Consider the following 19,298-nt stretch of genomic DNA (forward strand, 5'->3'; position numbering starts at 1 on the left):
AAACCCAGGTCTCCTGCACTGCAGGCAGATCCTTTACTGACTGAGCTACAAAATAAGTAGCATCATTATCCCTGTTATACAGCGGGAAGAACTGAAACTCAGGAAGTTTAAAAAAATATATGTTTATGATTCAAAACTCAAATATTACACAAGCTTTCATTTAGATAGATAAATAGAAGAGCAGTCTCCATTCCTCCTACTCTTATGTTCTTAACCCATCAGAAGAAACTTTAAGTTCTCTTAATTGTTTCTGGTATTTACCTCTGTCTTTCTAAAGTATATTCTATTACTCTTCATTTATAAATTATAAATAGTAACTACTTTCTACATGAGGTTTTAACCTCTTAGACCTACTCCCCACTTCTCCTCCTAATGCAATAATCTCTATATTTTTTGTTAAATCAGAAGTCATTGCTTACATTATCATTACTATGTTACATGTGGCTCCCCCATTAGCTTCCAAACCAGCCAGTGTACTATAATTGCATTTCCTTTCTTAGTCAACTGTTTCCCCAACTCAGAGTAAGAATCACCTTGCCTGTTTTGTTTGAGTAAGTAGTTTACTGTTATCATGGCTTTCCAAACTTTTCAGAATAGTATTCTATTTTGCGTGTGGCCAGGCCTCTCTGGCAGTCTGTCAGCTCTCTTCTTTAGCTGGAGAATCTTTCTCGAAGACCTCCCATCCTCCCTTCCCATTTGGATTATTTATCTTCAGATCTGCTGTACAGCTGTCATCATGACATGTTCCCTCTCCTTTCTGCGAGGTTGTCTTGGCCTCAGATCTCATTGTTTTTTTCCCCCCTTCCTTTGATTTGCTGGGTCACATCCTTCAGTAGCTTCCTAAGAAAAGAATCATGGGTGAGATATATATATATATATATGTGTGTGTGTGTGTGTGTGTGTGTATATATAGAGAGAGAGACCTAGTATTTCTAAACGTCTCTTTATACTCTCATATTTAATTGATTATCTGAGCACTGAATTTTAGGTTGAAAGGCAATTTATCCTGAAAACTTTTCAAGATACTATCTTCTAGTTTTTAATGTTACTGTTGAGAAATGCCATTTGATTCTTGATTCTTTGTTTGTAATCTGTTTTTCTCTCTAGGGGCTTAATGCAGATATCTTTGGTAATGCTGAAATGTCACTCTACTTACTGTCCTTGACTGGAGAATCTCTCTAATGCAATTTATTTATGGGAAAAAAACCTTCATAATGGGTTGGGGTGGGGAGAAAGATGGACTTTTATCTTTGTGGTCTGTATGCTCATAACCCAGGTTTTTAACCAATCTCTGCTTTTTCCCCACCATGGTTTACTCTGCCATCTGTGGTATATGGTGTCTCTAATGCCTGTTACTTCTGGGGACTGGTGTATGAATGACTTTCTTCTCTTTGGCATCTAGTGTTCAGGTTTCTCAGCTCTGTTAATTTATCCATCTGCTTTCTATCTTATAAGGATGGTATGACTTTGCTCATTTGCTGTTCACTGTTCACTATTTGCTTCCATTCCCTGACTGTGGGAATTATACCTTTTAAGAAGATTTATAGCTTCTTAAATGTTTACTCCTCATTTTAGTGGGGTTTGTAAAGGGAGCAGAGATGTCTCATCTACTGTGTTTAACCGAATGTCGCTAAAAGAGTTCTCTGTGATGTCATTTGGTGAATCACTTTCAAATGCTTTACCTATTTGTCAGTTGTAGGTTTTTAAATATCAAATTTGCTTTAAAAGCATGCCTTGCCCTTAAGTGGTTGCTTTTGTGTTTGAACAGGGTATAGCTGCGGCCATAGCTGTGACATCCTAGGCTTATTTAGTTGCCTCCAGGGACCTCAGTGCTGCCTAGAGAGGAAGGCTTCCAGTACCATGAGCAGTCATGACTTGGGTGTGATGGTCATCTCAATTCTATCTTCCCATCCATGTTCTTTGACTTGGTACTCAGGGGACATGGCCAAGCTCTAAGGTCATTCAGTGGAAAGATTCCTAGGTTTCCTTTTTTATTCTTTATGAAGTCATTCATGACTATATGATCTTGGAGAAAAACACAGATATGGCTGAAGTTCCTCTAAGATACCCATCACCTTGCTCATTCACTTCCCTGTCATGAAAGGTAGCCATTGTCATCAGGTTGCAGTATAGCCTTGCTCAGCTTTCCTACTTTGCGTATATATATGTGTTTGTGTATGTGTGATTTAGAAATGTATAAATATTTTAACATTTGCACTTTTTTCCTTCCTCATAGTATGTTTTAAAGATATTTCTATATTACAGAATGCAGAGCTGCATAACTGGACATATTGATATGTCATAAGTTGATTTATTCTATTGTTAAAGTTCTTCTATTGAAAATTTAGGTTGCTTCTATTTTTTTTTTTTTCTTTTGAAAACACAGCTTCAGTAGGATGCCTATCCAGGCCTCCTTTTCATAAAGTGTTTCTTTAGAGTAGATACCAAAAATAGAGCAGAAGTTGGTAAACCATGGTCTAGGGACCAAATCTGGTCAGCCTGTTTTTGTATGCCTTCCAACAGGAATGCTCTTCACATTTTACAATTGTTTTATTCGATGATCTGTACTTCCCTCACTGATTACAGATCACCTTCAATATATTGTAAATATCCATATACACATGGGTTAATGTGGGGGTTCTCTTTTCTGTTGTATTGACCTATTTGATTATTGCTGTTTTAAGCACTAGAGTTTTGAATGTTAGCAAGGAAAGTGCTGTGCTCCTTTTCATTCTGTTTCTGAGTTACATTTGCTGTTTGTGCACATTGCTGCTTCTATAGGAATCTTAGAATTCCTGAAAAGTGAAGTTTCTCAAAATGCCCTTTGGTATTTATATTGGAATTTATTAGATTTGCTTTTAATTGTATCTTTATTTGAGTAGAGTTGACTTATCCATGGTGCTGAATCTTCTCAGCCTTGAATACTTATTCAGGTCGTCCTGTATATTCTCACATAAGGTTTCATCATTTCTTTGAAGACTTGTGCATTACTTTTTGGATTATTGTTGTCCTGTGGGAAAGGTATTGATTTTTGTTTTGAGTTGATCATTTTGCATCTACGTTAGATAATTTTTTTAGCTCTAGTGATTTTTCAGTTGTTCCTATTGAATTTATTAGATCAATGGTCATATCATCTACAAATAATGACAATTTTGGTTTTGCCAACAATTTTAGCTTATATTGCATTTAATTGTCTTACTCTATTTGGTCCATTGGTACAGTTTTGAAAGACAGAAGAAAGTATTTCTTTTTCTTCAATCTAGTTGGAATACTTTCTCTGGATTTTTAACATACCTTCTTTATCAACTTAAAAAAGCTTGCTTTACTGGCATTTATTGAGTGATCATGTGATTATTCTCCTTTATTTAATCCCATGAGTTACATGGATTTGTAACACTTTTAATACTGAATCATCCTTCCATTCTGGGTATAAATCTTACTTGATCAAGAGTTCTTTGAACCATTCCTGTATTTGATTTGCAGCTATTTAATTTAGAATTTTTTAAATTGAAAGATAGTTACTTTATAATGTTGTGTTGGTTTCTGCCGTAAAATACCAGTCAGCCATAAATACACATATATTCCCTCTCTCTTGAGCCTCCCTTCCACCTCCACATCCCACACCTTAGGTCATCATAGAGCATGAACCTAAGCTCTCTGTGCTGTACAGCAACTCCCTACTAGCTATCTGTTTTATCCATAGCAATGTATATGTTTCAACCTGGCCCTCATGATTCATCCCACCCTCTTCTTTCTCCACTGTGTCCACAAGTCCATTTTCTACATCTGTGTCTGTATTCCTGCCCTGCAAATATGTTCATCAGTACCATTTGTCTAGATTCCACATTCAGTTCAGCTCAGTTGCTCAGTCGTGTCCAACTCTTTGGGACCCCTTGGACTGCAGCACACCAGGCTTCCCTGTCCATCACCTACTCAAACTCATGTCTATCACATCAGTGATGCCATCCAACCATCTCATCCTCTGTCATCCCCTTCTCCTCCCGCTTTCAGTCTTTCCCAGCATCAGGGTCTCTTCCAATGAGTCAGTTCTTCGCATCAGGTGGCCAAAGTATTGGTGTTTTAGCTTTAGCATCAGTCCTTTCAATAAATATTTAGGACTGATCTCCTTTAGGATGGACTAGTTGGATCTCCTTGTAGTCCAAGGGACTCTCGAGAGTCTTCTCCAACACCACAGTTCAAAAACATCAATTCTTTGCTGCTCAGCTTTCATTATAGACCAACTCTCACATCCATACATGACTACTGGAAAAATCATAGCTTTGACTAGACAGACCTTTGTTGGCAAAGTAATGTTCCTGCTTTTTAATATGCTGTCTAGGTTGGTCATAGCTTTTCTTTCAGGGAGCAAGATCTTTAATTTCATGGCTGCAGTCACCATCTGCAGTGGTTTGGAGCCCCCCAAAATTAAGTCTGTCACTGTTTCCATAATTTCCCCATCTATTTGCCATGAAGTGATAGGACCAGATGCCTTGATCTTAGCTTTCTGAATGTTAAGTTTTAACCAACTTTTTCACTCTCCTCTTTCACTTTCAACAAGAGGCTCTTTAGTTCATCTTTGCTTTCTGCCATAGGAGTGGTGTCATCTGTGTATCTGAGATTATTGATATTTCTCCTGGCAATCTTGATTCCAGCTTGTGCTTCATCCAGCTCAGCATTTCTCATGACGTACTCTGCATATAAGTTAAAGAAGCAGGGTGACAATATACAGCCTAGATGTATTCCTTTCCCGATTTGGAACCAGTCTGTTGTTCCATGTCCAGTTCTAACTGTTGCTTCCTGACCTGCATACAGATTTCTCAGGAGGCAAGTCAAGTGGTCTGGCATTCCCATCTCTTGAAGAATTTTCCACAGTTTGTTGTAATACACACAGTCAAAGGTTTTGGCGTAGTCAATAAAGCAAAAGTAGATGTTTTTCTGGAACTCTGTTGCTTTTTCGATGATCCAGTGACTGAGTGACTTTCACACACAGTGGACTTGTCCAAGGGCTGGCCATTCCCTTGGAGATTCCATATACATATGATAGTATATATTTGTTTTTATCTATCTGACTTACTTCACTCTGTATAATAGGCTCTAAGTTCATCCACCTCAGTTCAACTAACACATCCATTCTTTTTAATGGCTGAGTGATATTCCATTGTATATATGTACTGCTATTTCTTGATGGGCATCTAGGTTGCTTCCATGTTCTGGCTCTTGTAAACAGTGCTGCAGTAAACATTGGGATACATATGTCTTTTTGAATTATGATTTTCTCAGGGATTATGACCAGTGGTGAGATTGCTGGGTCATATGGTGATTTTATTCCTAGTTTTTTTTTTTTTTTTTTAAAGGAATCCCTATACTGTTGTCCATAATGGCTGTATCAATTTACATTCCCAACAACAGCACAAGGTTTCCTTTTCTCCACATTCTCTCCAGCATTTATTGTTTATAGAATTTTTGATGATGGCCATCTGACCAATGTGAGGTGACACCTTATTATAGTTTTGATTTCTATTTCTCTAATAAGCAATGTTGAACAATCAGAAAGATAAGTTAAGGAAACAATTGATTCACTGTTGAAGCAAAAAGAATAAATACTTAGGAATAATGGCTGGATGGTATCACTGACTTGATGGACGTGAGTCTGAGTGAACTCCGGGAGTTAGTGATGGACAGGGAGGCCTGGCATGCTGCGATTCATGGGGTCACAAAGAATTGGACATGACTGAGCTACTGAACTGAACTGAACTGAAGGGAGGACAAAAGACCTGTATGCAGAAATCTGCAAGACACTGATGAAAAATGACACAGAGAGATATATCATGTCCTTGGATTGGAAGAATCAATATTGTAAAACTGACTATACTACCTGAAGCAATCTCAGATTCCATGCAATCTCTTAGATTACCAATGGCATTTTTCATAGAACTGGAACAAAAGATTTCACAATTTGTATGGAAACATAAAAGATCCCAAATAGCCAAAGCAATCTTGAGAGAGGAAAATGGAGCTGGAGGAATCAACCTTTCTGACTTAGACTATACTACAAAGCTATAGTAATCAAGACAGTATGGTACTGGCACAAAAACAAAATGTAGATCAATGGAACAAGATAGAAAGCCCAGAGACAAACCCATGTACCTATGGGCAACTTATCTTTGAGGAAGGAAACAAAAATATATAATGGAGAGACGACAGCCTCTTCAATAAGTGGTGCTAGGAAAACTGGACAGCTACATGTAGAAGAGTCATTTGTTGTGCATGGGACACTCCCAACAAGAATGCTGGAGTGGGTCACCATGCCCCACACTAGGGGATCTTCCCAACCCAAGAATCAAACCCATGCCTCTTATATCACTTGTACTGGCAGGCAGAATTTTTACCACTAACACCCCCTGGGAAGCTATGGTTTTTCAGTAATCATGTCCAGATGTGAGAGTTGGACCATAAAGAAGGCTAAATCCTGAAGAATTGATGCTTCCTAAGTGTGGTGCTGGAGAAGACTCTTGAGAGTCCCTTGGACAGCAAGGAGATCAAACCAGTCCGTCCTAAAGGAAATCAACCCTGAATATTCATTGGAAGGACTGATGCTGAAGCTCCAGTACTGGCATCTGATGTGAAGAGCCGACTCATTGGAAAAGACCCTGATGCTGGGGAAAAGGGGTGACAGAGGATGAGATGGTTGGATGGCATCATGAACTCAATGGAAATGAGTTTGAGCAAACTCCAGGAGGCAGAGAAGGACAGGGAAGCTGCAGTCTTGTTGTTCAGTTGTTTAGTTGTGTCCGACTCTGCGACCCCATGAGCTGCTGTAGTCTATGGGGTCTCAGAGTTGGACACAGCTTGGCAACTAAACAACAACAATATCAGAGTTAATGTAGAGCTTTGACCCCTGTTTCAGTTGTTCTCTGTTTATGCTTTCTTTTAGTCTTCCTACTTTTTCTATGAGAATTTTAGATACTTTATATTTTCTAGATAAATTATCTTTTATCTAGTTTTCCAAATATTTGCCATTTATTCTCCAGTGATTTAAAATGTCTTATGTGTCATTTCCTGTTCTTTATTTCATCTTATTTTCTTATTTGGTCACACTTGCCAAAGTTTATCCATTTTATTGTTCCCGCAATCAAAGCTTTTAGTTTAAGTGCGTCTAATTTAAAGTGATTTACTGGTGCATTAATTTTTGCTAAGCTTTGTTGTTGGTGAGCATACACTTCTTGATAAATGTTTAAAATGTATTTACCTTCCTCTTCTGGCTTAGTACATGTACGGTTTGATGATGGCCCACATGTGTATGAACACTGTGTTCAGCAAATCTATTAGACAAGGCCTAATGATTCTTATGATAACCCACAAATAACAGAAAGTTGACCAATTTAATCATTTTTAAGTGTACAATTTGGAGTCATTAAGTACATTCACATTGTGCAGCCGTGATCACCATCAATATCCAGAATGCTTTTTACAGCCCAAATTGGAACTCAGTGCCTGCTAAACAATTACTCCTGTTACCCCTTTCCTCTCATCCTTGAAACCACTATTTTATTTTCTTTTTCTATGGGTTTGACTATTCTAAGTACTATATATAAGTAGAATTGTGTAATATTTGTTCTTTTGTGTTATGATTATAACTTTCCATGTTGCAGTATCTATCAGAATTTCCTTTCTTTTTAAGACTGAGTAGTATTTCCATTCTACATATATATCCTAGACTGTTTATACATTTAGGCATTGATTGGTATTATGATCGTTTCTGACTTTTGTCTATTGTGAATAACACTGCTGTGGGTACTGATGTCCAAATATATGTTCTATCCCTGCTTTCATTTCTGTTGAATATATACCTAGAAGTGAATTGCTAGATTATATGATAATTCTATTTTTAATTTCTAAGAAACTGCCGTACTGTTTTCCTCAATAGCTACACCATTTTGCATTTTCATTAAAAGTGCATAAGAATTCAATTTTTCCATATCCTCATTAACACTTTTTTTTTATTATAACCATCTTCATGGGTGTGAAGGTGTGGTTCATGTGTCTCATTGTGGTTTTTATTTGCATTTCCATAACAGTGACATTGAGCATCTTTTCATATGCTTATTGACCTTTTGTATATCTTCTCTGGATAAATGTCTAATCAAGTCCTTTGCTCACTTTTGAATTGGGTTGTTCTTCTGTTGTTGAGTTGTAGGAGTTCTTTATTCTGGATATTAACCTACTATTGATACACAATTCTGAATATTTTCTCATTCTATGGATTGCCTTTCACTCTGTTAATAGTGTTTGATGCAAAAAAATTTTAATTTTGGTGAAGTGTGTAATTTATCTCTTTTTAACTTGCCTATGCTTTTTGGTATCCTATTCAGGAAATCATTGATAAATTCAATATCATGAAAATTTTTTTCCTATGTTTTCTTATAAGAGTTTTATGGTTTCGATTCTGATGTTTAGTAGTTTGGTTTTGTTGTTTTTGGCTGCACCACACAGTGTAAGGGATCTTGCTCCCCAACCAGGATTGGAACCCACACCTCCTGTATTCCAAGAGCGGGATCTTGTACTGGATCACCAGGGAAATCGCTGATGTTTAGATTTTTGATTCTTTGAATTAATTTTTGTATCTGGTATAATGTGAGGGCTCAGATGCAGTGCCTTGCATGTGGATATCCTGTTTCCTTAGCACCATTTGTTGAAGAGTTTAACTACCCCAGCCTTTTTTAGTTTACATTTTCACAAAATATTTTTTTTCATCCTTTCACTATGCATGTCCTTAATGCTGAAGTGAGTCTACTGTAGGCACGATATAGTTGGATCTTGTTTTGTAATCCATTTAGTCGGTCTGTTTTTTGATTGGATAATTTAGTTCATTTACATTTAAAGTAATTACTGATGGTTATGAACTTACTATTGTCATTTTATTATTTTCTGTTTGTTTTATAATTCCTTTGTTGTTTGGTTTCTCTTTTGCTCTCTTCCTTTGTGAAATGATTTTCTGTAGTGGTATGCTTTGATTTCTTTATCTTTGTGTATCTACCATAGGTTTTTGCTTTGTGGTTGCCATGATGCTTTCAGAGAACATATTTATAACAATCTATTTTATGCTGATAGCAAGTTAACTTCAAAAGCTCTGGATTTTTCTTTCCACTCCACATATTTTATGTTTTTGATGTCACAATTTGCATATTTTACATTGTGTATTCATTAATAAATTATTGTACTTCTAATTATTTTTAAATCTTTTTTGCTTTTAACCTTTATACTAGAGTTATAAGTGATTTATCCACCATTGCAACATTACAATATTTTGAATTTAACTGTATTTTCACCATTACCAGTAGGCTTATACTTTCATGTTTTCCTGTTACTAATTAGCATCCTTTTGTTTCAACTTAAAAAAAATCCCTTTAACATTTCTTGTAAGACTGATCTAATGATAATGAATTCCTTCAACTTTTTTTTTCTGGTTTTGTTTTTGTTCTAGAAAACTCTATCTCTCCTTCAATCCTGAAGGACAACTTTGCCAGGCAGTGCTTTTGTTTTTTTCCAATTATTCTAATTGGAGAATAACTACTTTACAATGTTGTGATGGTTTTTGCCATGCATCAGCGTGAATTGGCCACAGGTCAACACATGTGGCCCACCATCCTGAACCCTCCTCCCTCCTCACTCTATCCCTCTGGGTTGTCCCAGAACACTGGCTTTGGGTGCCCTGCTTCATGCATTGAACTTGCACGGTTCATCTGTTTTACATATGGTAATGTACATGTTAAGTTGGGGGTGTCTTGAGGCTGAAGCTCCAATACTTTGGCCACCTGATGCAAAGAACTGACTCATTTGAAAAGACCCTGATGCTGGGAGAGAATGAAAGTAGGGGGAGAAGGGGACAACAGAGGATGAGGTGATTGGATGGCATCACCGACTCGATGGATATGAGTTTGAGTAAACTCTGGGAGTTGGTGATGGACAGGGAAGCCTGGTGTGCTGCAGTCCTTGGGGTTGCGAAAAGTTGGACATGACTGAGTGGCTGAACTGACTGAACTGACTGAATGTACATGTTTCACTGGTGTTCTCTCACATCATCCCACTCTCAGCTTCTCCGGCTGAGTCCGGAAGTCTGTGTTTGCTGCTCTGCATGCAGGGTCGTTGGTACTGTCTTTCTAAATTCCATATCTATGCAACATACAGTATTTTATTAATTACTATATATATTAATAGACAGTATTTTATTAATTACTATATATATTAATATACAGTATTTTTCTCTTTCTGATTGAGTTCATTCTGTATAATAGGCTCTAGGTTCATCCACCTGATTAGAACTGACTCAAGTGCATTCCTTTATGTGGCTGAGTAATACTCCACTGTGTACATGGACCACAGCTTCCTTATCCACTCATTTGCCAATGGGCATCTAGGTTGTTTCCATGTCCTAGCTATTGTAAATAGTGCTGCAGTGAACATTGGGGTACATATGTTTCTTTCAATTCTGGTTTCCTTTGGGTGTGTTTCCAGCAGTGGGATTGCTGTGTCATATGGCAGTTATAATCCCAGTTTTTTAAGACATCTCCACACTGTTCTCCATAGTGGCTGTACTAGTTTGCATTCCCACCAACAGTGTAAGAGGTTCCCTTTTCTCCATACCTTCTCCAGCATTTACTGTTTGTATACTTTTTGATGATGGCCATTCTGACCAGTGTGAGATGACACCTCATTGTGGTTTTGATTTGCATTCCTTTTTTTTTTTTTTTTTGGCATTTCTTTTTCTGGGTTTGAGCTGCATGAACTGCTTGTGCATTTTGGAGGTTAATTCTTTGTTAGTTGTTTTGTATACTGTTATTCTCTCCCATTTTGAGAGCTGTCTTTTCACCTTGCTTACAGTTTGCTTCATTGTGCAAAAGCTTTTAAGTTTAATTAGGTTCCATTTGTTTGTTTTTGTTTTTATTTTCATTATTCTGGGAGGTGAGTCATTGCAGTACTTGCTGTGATTTATGTTGGAGAGTGTTCTGCTTATGTTTTCCTCTAAGAGTTTTATAGTTTCTGGTCTTACATTTAGGTCTTTCATCCATTTTGAGTTTATTTTTGTGTACGGTGTTAGACAGTTTTCTAGTTTCATTCTTTTACATGCAGTTTCCCAGCACCAGTTGTTGAAGAGACTGTCTTTTCTCCATTGTGCATTTTTGCCAACTTTGTCAAAGAGAAGCTGTCCATAGGTGTGTGGATTTATCTCTGAACTTTCTATTTTGTTCCATTGATCTACATTTGTCTTTGTGCCAGTACCATACTATCCTGATGACTGTAGCTTTGTAGTATAGTCTGAAGTCAGGAAGGCTGGTTCCTCCAGTTCCATTCTTCTTTCTGAAGGTTGCTTTGGCTGTTCAGGGTCTTTTGCATTTCCATACAGGTTGTGAATTATTTGTGTCAGGTAGTATATTTCTTGGTTGGCAGGGTTTTCCTTCAGTTATTTGAATATATTGTGATATTGTGCCAGTCTTTCTGGCCTACAAAATTTTTGTTGGAAAATATGCCAAAAGTCTTATGGGAGTTCTCTTGTACATAACAAGTTGCTTTCTTTTTCTGCTTTTAAGATCATCTCCATCTTTAACTTTTCACAGTTTAATTATAGTGTGTCTTTGTGTGGGTCTCTTTAGATTTATCTTACTTGATACTGTTTGGGCTTCTTTGATACAGATGTCTGTTTATTTCCCCAGGTTATAGAAGTTTATTTTGCCATCATTTCTGTGAATAAGTGCTCTCTCTGCTCCCTTTCTCTCTTTTCCTTCTGGGATCCCTTAGTACTTTAGTCTGCTTGATGGCCTTTGTTAGTCCCTTGAGCTCTCTTCACTCATTTTCATCTTTTTTTTTTTTTTTTGGCTCTTCTGATTGGATGAAGTCTACTGCCCTGTCTTTGAGTTTGCTGATCTTGTATTCCTCTTAATCTAGTCCATTGTTGAGCTGTTGAAACCCATATTCTTCAGCTCTGTGATTTCTATTTGGTACTTTAATATATTTTATGGGTTTCTTTCACCACAAATTGCTCCATGCCTAGCTATACATTTGGTGCCTCCATGGGAGGAGAGGAGTTCAGGACCTTCTCATGCCACCATCTTGATTGACTTTCCTATTCTCTTTCAAGATTGTTTTGGTCATTCAGTTCAGTTCAGTTTGGTCATTCGGGGGTCCCTTAAGATTCCATACTTAGCTTAAGATAAATTTTTCTATTTCTGGAAACAAAAAGCATTAGGATTTTGGTAGGGATTTCACTGAATCTGTAGATAGCTTTGGGTGGTAATGTCATCTTGACAATATGGAGTGGGGTGCCATTGCTTTCTCCGAATATTAAGTATTACAACTCATAAATATGGGTGTCATATCTACAGTGTTTTGTAGTGTTCAGTATGCAAGTATTTTACCTCCTTTGGTAAGTTTATACCTAAGTATTTTATTCTTTTTGATGCTATTGCCAATGGAATTATCAATTTATTTTTCAGATTGTTTATTGATGTATAGACATGTGATTGATTTTTGCCTGTTAATCTTATATACTGCAACTTTGCTGATTTTATTGGTTCTAACTTTTTAAATAGATTCTTTAGTGCCTTCTACATATAAGATCATGTCATTTCTGAACACATAATTTTTCATCCTTTAAATTTGGATACTAGCCCTATTCATTTTTATTCATCAATTCTGTATTCCTACTTTTGGTCTCTTAGGTGTCATTTTCTTGGGAGATATGTTAAACCCCCTTATGTAATGGTGAATTCCAATTTCTCTTTAAAAATCGAATTGTTGTTGCTAATATTGAGGTCCTAAAATTGGCAGTTGGTGAGTATCAACTGTTGCTAAAGGAACACATGCATGAAGTATTTGTGGAACAAACATTTCTTGGAAATCTACTTTGTATCTGACACTGAAGAGACAAATTTCTTGAAGATTTCAGTCTAAAGAAGACTCACTGTTAAACACAGATGTGAGGTTGTAGCAGGGACTATGAGGACACTGAGTTAGAGAAGCCCGTGTGAATCCCTGCTCTGTACTTACCAGTGCATGGAACCTGGGGCCAGTTTAGGTAAATTGCCCTTTTACTCCCTTCTTTGTAAAATGGGAATAATTGTACGTACTTTGCAATATAAAAAATTGTGTTATCTAATATCTATAGATCAATGCTACCTATCCCTTAGGTTATATGCTTATTCACTCAGTTGTGTCCGACTCCTTGTGACCCCATGGACTATAGCCCGCCAGGGTCCTCTGTCCATGGGGATTCTCCAGGCAAGAGTACTGGAGTGGGTTGTCATGCCCTCCAGGGGATCTTCCTGACCCAGGGATGGAACCTGGGTCTCCCACATTGGCAGGCAGATTCTTTACCATCTGAGCTACCTTAGATTAGAGACAGAAAATAGGTGACCAACTCTGCCAGATTTAGGATGGCCTAGAGCCCTGCGGGCTACAGTCTATGGGTCACAAAGGGTTGGACATGACTGAGCGACTCACACACACACACATACACACTCACTCACTCACTCACGTAAGTAGCTGTGAACTGGGTAGACGAGAACCTGAACTTGCTCTGGACAGCACAGTTAAAAGGTGGAAAGCGAGAACCTGAACCCAGTTTGGGCTGGTCCAGAGCCGTTGTTCTCCTGACACTGAGCTGAAGCTTGAAGAAAGAATAAGAGCACATTCTTAGTAGAGCAGACAGCTTGTGCAAAGGCACACAGATGTAAAAGTGTCTAGATAGCAGTGACTAGTGATGCTGTGTCACTGATAAAGTATGGTAGGTCTTAAGGTTGGAAAGTGAAATGGGCTGTAATTGTTAAGGGGCTTCACAGTTTGGATTTTAGTCTGTAAGCAATGAGATCAGATCAGTCGCTCAGTCGTGTCCAACTTTTTGTGACCCCATGAATCGCAGCACGCCAGACCTCCCTGTCCATCACCAACTCCCGGAGTTCACTCAGACTCATGTCCATCGAGTCAGTGATGCCATCCAGCCATCTCATTCTCTGTCACCCCCTTCTCCTCTTGCCCCCAATCCCTCCCAGCATCAGAGTCTTTTCCAGTGAGTCAACTCTTCGCATGAGGTGGCCAAAGTACTGGAGTTTCAGCTTTAGTATCATTCCTTCTGAAGAAATCCCAGGGCTGATCTCCTTCAGAATGGACTGGTTGGATCTCCTTGCAGTCCAAGGGACTCTCAAGAGTCTTCTCCAACACCACAGTTCAAAAGCATCAATTCTTCGGTACTCAGCCTTCTTCACAGTCCAACTCTCACATCCATACATGACCACAGGAAAAACCATAGCCTTGACTAGACAAACTTTTGTTGGCAAAATAATGTCTCTGCTTTTCAATATGCTATCTAGGTTGGTCATAACTTTCCTTCCAAGGAGTGAGTGGTCTTTTAATTTCATGGCTGCAGTCACCATCTGCAGTGATTTTGGAGCCCCCAAAAATAAAGTCTGACACTGTTTCCACTGTTTCCCCATCTATTTCACATGAAGTGATGGGACCGGATGCCATGATCTTGGTTTTCTGAATGTTGAGCTTTAAGCCAAGTTTTTCACTCTCCACTTTCACTTTCATCAAGAGGCTTTTTAGTTCCTTTTCACTTTCTGCCATAAGGATGGTGTCATCTGCATATCTGAGGTTATTGATATTTCTCCCAGCAATCTTGATTCCAGCTTGTGTTTCTTCCAGTCCAGCGTTTCTCATGATGTACTCTGCATATAAGTTAAATAAACAGGGTGACAATATACAGCCTTGACGAACTCCTTTTCCCATTTGGAACCAGTCTGTTGTTCCATGTCCAGTTCTAACTGTTGCTTCCTGACCTGCATACAAATTTCTCAAGAGGCAGGTCAGGTGGTCTGGTATTCCCATCTCTTTCAGAATTTTCCACAGTTTATTGTGATCCACACAGTCAAAGGCTTTGGCATAGTCAATAAAGCAGAAATAGATGTTTTTCTGGAACTCTCTTGCTTTTTCCATGATCCAGCGGATGCTGGCAATTTGATCTCTGGTTCCTCTGCCTTTTCTAAAACCAGCTTGAACATTAGGAAGTTCACGGTTCACATATTGCTGAAGCCTGGCTTGGAGAATTTTAAGCATTACTTTACTAGCATGTGAGATGAGTGCAATTGTGCAGTAGTTTGAGCATTCTTTGGCATTGCCTTTCCTTGGGATTGGAATGAAAACTGACCTTTTCCAGTCTTGTGGCCACTGCTGAGTTTTCCAAATTTGCTGGCATATTGAGTGCAGCACTTTCACAGCATCATCTTTCAGGATTTGAAATAGCTCAACTGGAATTCTATCACCTCCACTAGCTTTGTTCATAGTGATGCTTTCTAAGGCCCACTTGACTTCACATTCCAGGATGTCTGGCTCTAGGTCAGTGATCACACCATTGTGATTATCTGGGTCGTGAAGATCTTTTTTGTACAGTTCTTCTGTGTATTCTTGCCATGTCTTCTGAATATCTTCTGCTTCTGTTAGGTCCATACCATTTCTGTCCTTTATCGAGCCCGTCTTTGCATGAAATGTTCCTTTGGTATCTCTGATTTTCTTGAAGAGATCTCTAGTCTTTCCCATTCTGTTGTTTTCCTCTATTTCTTTGCATTGATCGCTGAAGAAGGCTTTCTTATCTCTTCTTGCTATTCTTTGGAACTCTGCATTCAGATTCTTATATCTTTGCTTTTCTCCTTTGCTTTTTGCTTCTCTTCTTTTCACAGCTATTTGTAAGGCCTCCTCAGACAGCCATTTTGCTTTTTTGCATTTCTTTTCCATGGGGATGGTCTTGATCCCTGTCTTCTGTACAATGTCATGAACCTCATTCCATAGCTCATCAGGCACTCTGTCAGATCTAGGCCCTTAAATCTATTTCTCACTTCCACTGTATAATCATAAGGGATTTGATTTAGGTCATACCTGAATGGTCTAGTGGTTTTCCCTACTTTCTTCAATTGAAGTCTGAATTTGGCAATAAGGAATTCATGGTCTGAGCCACAGTCAGCTCCTGGTCTTGTTTTGCTGACTGTATAGAGCTTCTCCATCTTTGGCTGCAAAGAATATAATCAGTCTGATTTTGGTGTTGACCATCTGGTGATCTCCGTGTATAGAGTCTTCTCTTGTGTTGTTGGAAGAGGGTGTTTGTTATGACCAGTGCATTTTCTTGGCAAAACTCTATTAGTCTTTGCCCTGCTTCATTCCATATTCCAAGGCCAAATTTGCCTGTTACTCCAGGTGTTTCTTGACTTCCTACTTTTGCATTCCAGTCCCCTATAATGAAAAGGACATCTTTTTTGGGTGTTAGTTCTAAAAGGTCTTGCAGGTCTTCATAGAACCGTTCCACTTCAGCTTCTTCAGCGTTACTGGTTGGGGCATAGACTTGGATTACTGTGATGTTGAATGGTTTGCCTTGGAAACGAACAGAGATCATTCTGTCATTTTTGAGATTGCATCCAAGTACTGCGTTTCAGACTCTTGTTGACCATGATGGCTACTCCATTTCTTCTGAGGGATTCCTGCCCGCAGTAGTAGATATAATGGTCATCTGAGTTAAATTCACCCATTCCAGTCCATTTCAGTTCACTGATTCCTAGAATGTCGACATTCACTCCTACCATCTCTTGTTTGACCACTTCCAATTTGCCTTGATTCATGGACCTGACATTCCAGGTTCCTATGCAATATTGCTCTTTACAGCATCGGACCTTGTTTCTATCACCAGTCACATCCACAGCTGGGTATTGTTTTTGCTTTGGCTCCATCCCTTCATTCTGTCTGGAGTTATTTCTCCACTGATCTCCAGTAGCATATTGGGCACCTACTGACCTGGGGAGTTCCTCTTTCAGTATCCTAGCATTTTGCCTTTTCATACTGTTCATGGGGTTCTCAAGGCAAGAATACTGAAGTGGTTTGCCATTCCCTTCTCCAGCGGACCACATTCTGTCAGATCTCTCTACCATGACCCGCCCATCTTGGATTGCCCCACGGGCATGGCTTAGTTTCATTGAGTTAGACAAGGCTGTGGTCCTAGTGTGATTAGATTGACTAGTTTTCTGTGAGTATGGTTTCAGTGTGTTTGCCCTCTGATGCCCTCTTGCAACACCTACCATCTCACTTGGGTTTCTCTTACCTTGGGCGTGGGGTATCTCTTCACAGCTGCTCCAGCAAAGCGCAGCCAATACTCCTTACCTTGGACGAGGGGTATCTCCTCACCTCTACCCTTCCTCGTAAGCAATGAAACAACCACCAAAGCACCTTGCATAGTGGAGGGTCAGAGTGCGTGTGCTTCATGAAGTAGAGGGAGAAAGGTCAGAGGCCAGTGTGTCAGTTAAGAAAGAGACTTCTACAGAATCCAGAGCAGAGATGAAATACCCTGGATGTGGCCGTGGCTGTGCTCAGTCACGTCTGACTCTTTGTGACCCCATGGACTGTAGCCCACCAGGCTCCTCTGTTCATGGGATTTCCAGGCAAGGATACTGAAATGGATTGCCATTTCCTACTGCAGGGGACCTTCCCAACCCAGGGATTGAACCCACGTCTCTTGCGTCTCCTGCATTGGCAGGTAGATTCTTTACCACTGAGTCACCTCGAAGGTGGGTAGTGGAAGAGTAGGAATACAGGGTGAGACAGTTTTGTCAGCCATTCTAGAACTTTTAGCAGGAACCTAGCCACTTAATATACGGCTTAAGCTTTCCGAGTGTGCCAGGAACCAGTTGTTCGCTTAGTTATTTGAAAGTCCTCTGAAATTCCTTCATATGCTGCATGGATTTGGATCCCAAGTTATAGCCTCTTCTTTTTTTTTTTTTTTTAAACTCAGCTGGACATCCAAACTATGGAACAACTTAAATTGTTCTGTTTAAGCAAAACCAGCTTTGTCTTTACCACTGCAGTGACTCTCTCTCTCAGGAGTGTCCACTGCTAGTTCGATCTGAATTGAACTAGCAAACAGAGCTTAGAAAATTTAACTTCATTGAGCAGTGAATTTTTGATGCTCTGTACACACATAGGAAGGAAGTGTTACTTTCTGACTGCCTTCATATGTTTATTTGGCTTGGCTATAGGATGGAGATGGGATAGTAAGGAAGTCAGGAAATTCTGGAACTTATGTAAGGCAATGGGAGAAACAATTGTAAGGTAATTATTGAGCACACACACAGTCAGAGTGGGCCTTCAGTGCACAGATTGAAATATAGGCCACGCTATCCTTCAGGTGTTGTTGGAGAAGGCTCTTGAGAGTCCTTTGGACTGCAAGGAGATCCAACCAGTCCATTCTGAAGATCAGCCCTGGGATTTCTTTGGAAGGAATGATGCTAAAGCTGAAACTCCAGTACTTTGGCCACCTCATGCGAAGAGTTGACTGATTGGAAAAGACTCTGATGCTGGGAGGGATTGGGGGCAGGAGGAGAAGGGGACGACAGAGGATGAGATGGCTGGATGGCATCACCGACTTGATGGATGTAAGTATGAGTGAACTCCGGGAGTTGGTGATGGACAGGGAGGCCTGGCATGCTGCAATTCATGGGGTCGCAAAGAGTCAGACACGACTGAGCGACTGAACTGAACTGAACTGATCCTTCAGGAACTTACCATGCTGGTGGTAACATGAGAGAGAAGGGTAACTGGTAAAACACAAACAGTGGAAATGACCCAGGTGCCTTGAGAAAGGAAGCAAGGGGAGCAGTGTCCTGGCAGGTTGGAACAGAGATGGGAAGGAACCCTGGAATGACTTTGGGGTTTAGGTCCTCCTAATCCTGAGCGTTTCACTCTGGCCACCGTTCTCTTTCACAGGACGCATCATTTTTCTTTTGCTGTCTCCGATCTCCTCTTTCTGGCCTGTGGGATGTCCACCCCTCGTTCGCCCTCCCTGGTGTGCACCAGTCTCCCCCTCTGCCATGTCCTTGTCCATCCTCTCTTACCCTCTGGTTAGTGTTTTTATTAGAAAATGAAAAACTTCAGTGACGATGTGGAAGAACTGTGTCCAGCTGCTCAAACCCACCCAGTTCCTTTTTTTAGCTTCTCCCCCACTTAAAAATAAATAGCATCAGGTCCCACTTGCCAAGCGTTTGTCACCGTCTCCAGCAGCCATTCCTCCTCCCCATCTGCTCCCCCAGATGCTTAGCCTGCCCCCTCCTCCTGTCTCAGCCCCATGTGCGGTCCCTCTGTGGACAAGTGTGGGGCCCACGGAGCACAGCAGCCCTCAGCCCCGATGCACCATCTGCGTCTCAGCCCTGTGGCCGTCTGAGCATCCATTCTGACCCAGATTCCATGGACTGCAGCCCCCCAGGCCCCAGCTT

At 39.8% G+C, this 19,298-nt stretch overlaps 1 protein-coding gene across 48 annotated transcripts in view; it reads left to right on the forward strand.

Annotated features, from left to right (window-relative positions):
- Positions 1-19,298, forward strand: part of HHAT (hedgehog acyltransferase) — a 354,661-nt gene that overhangs the window by 269,976 nt on the left and 65,387 nt on the right. Inside the window, exon 11 of one of the 48 annotated variants that reach the window (XR_015143027.1) lies at positions 18,215-18,461. The exons of the other annotated variants lie outside the window; for them this stretch is intronic. The gene's annotated coding sequence lies outside the window, so the exon portion shown is untranslated. The remainder of the gene's footprint in view (positions 1-18,214; positions 18,462-19,298) is intronic. 48 annotated transcript variants of the gene reach the window in all.

This window comes from Bos grunniens, chromosome 16 (assembly GCF_055505025.1).
Source record: "Bos grunniens cultivar Pamir isolate PY7600 chromosome 16, Bosgru_T2T1.0, whole genome shotgun sequence".
Classification (NCBI taxonomy): domain Eukaryota; kingdom Metazoa; phylum Chordata; class Mammalia; order Artiodactyla; family Bovidae; genus Bos; species Bos grunniens.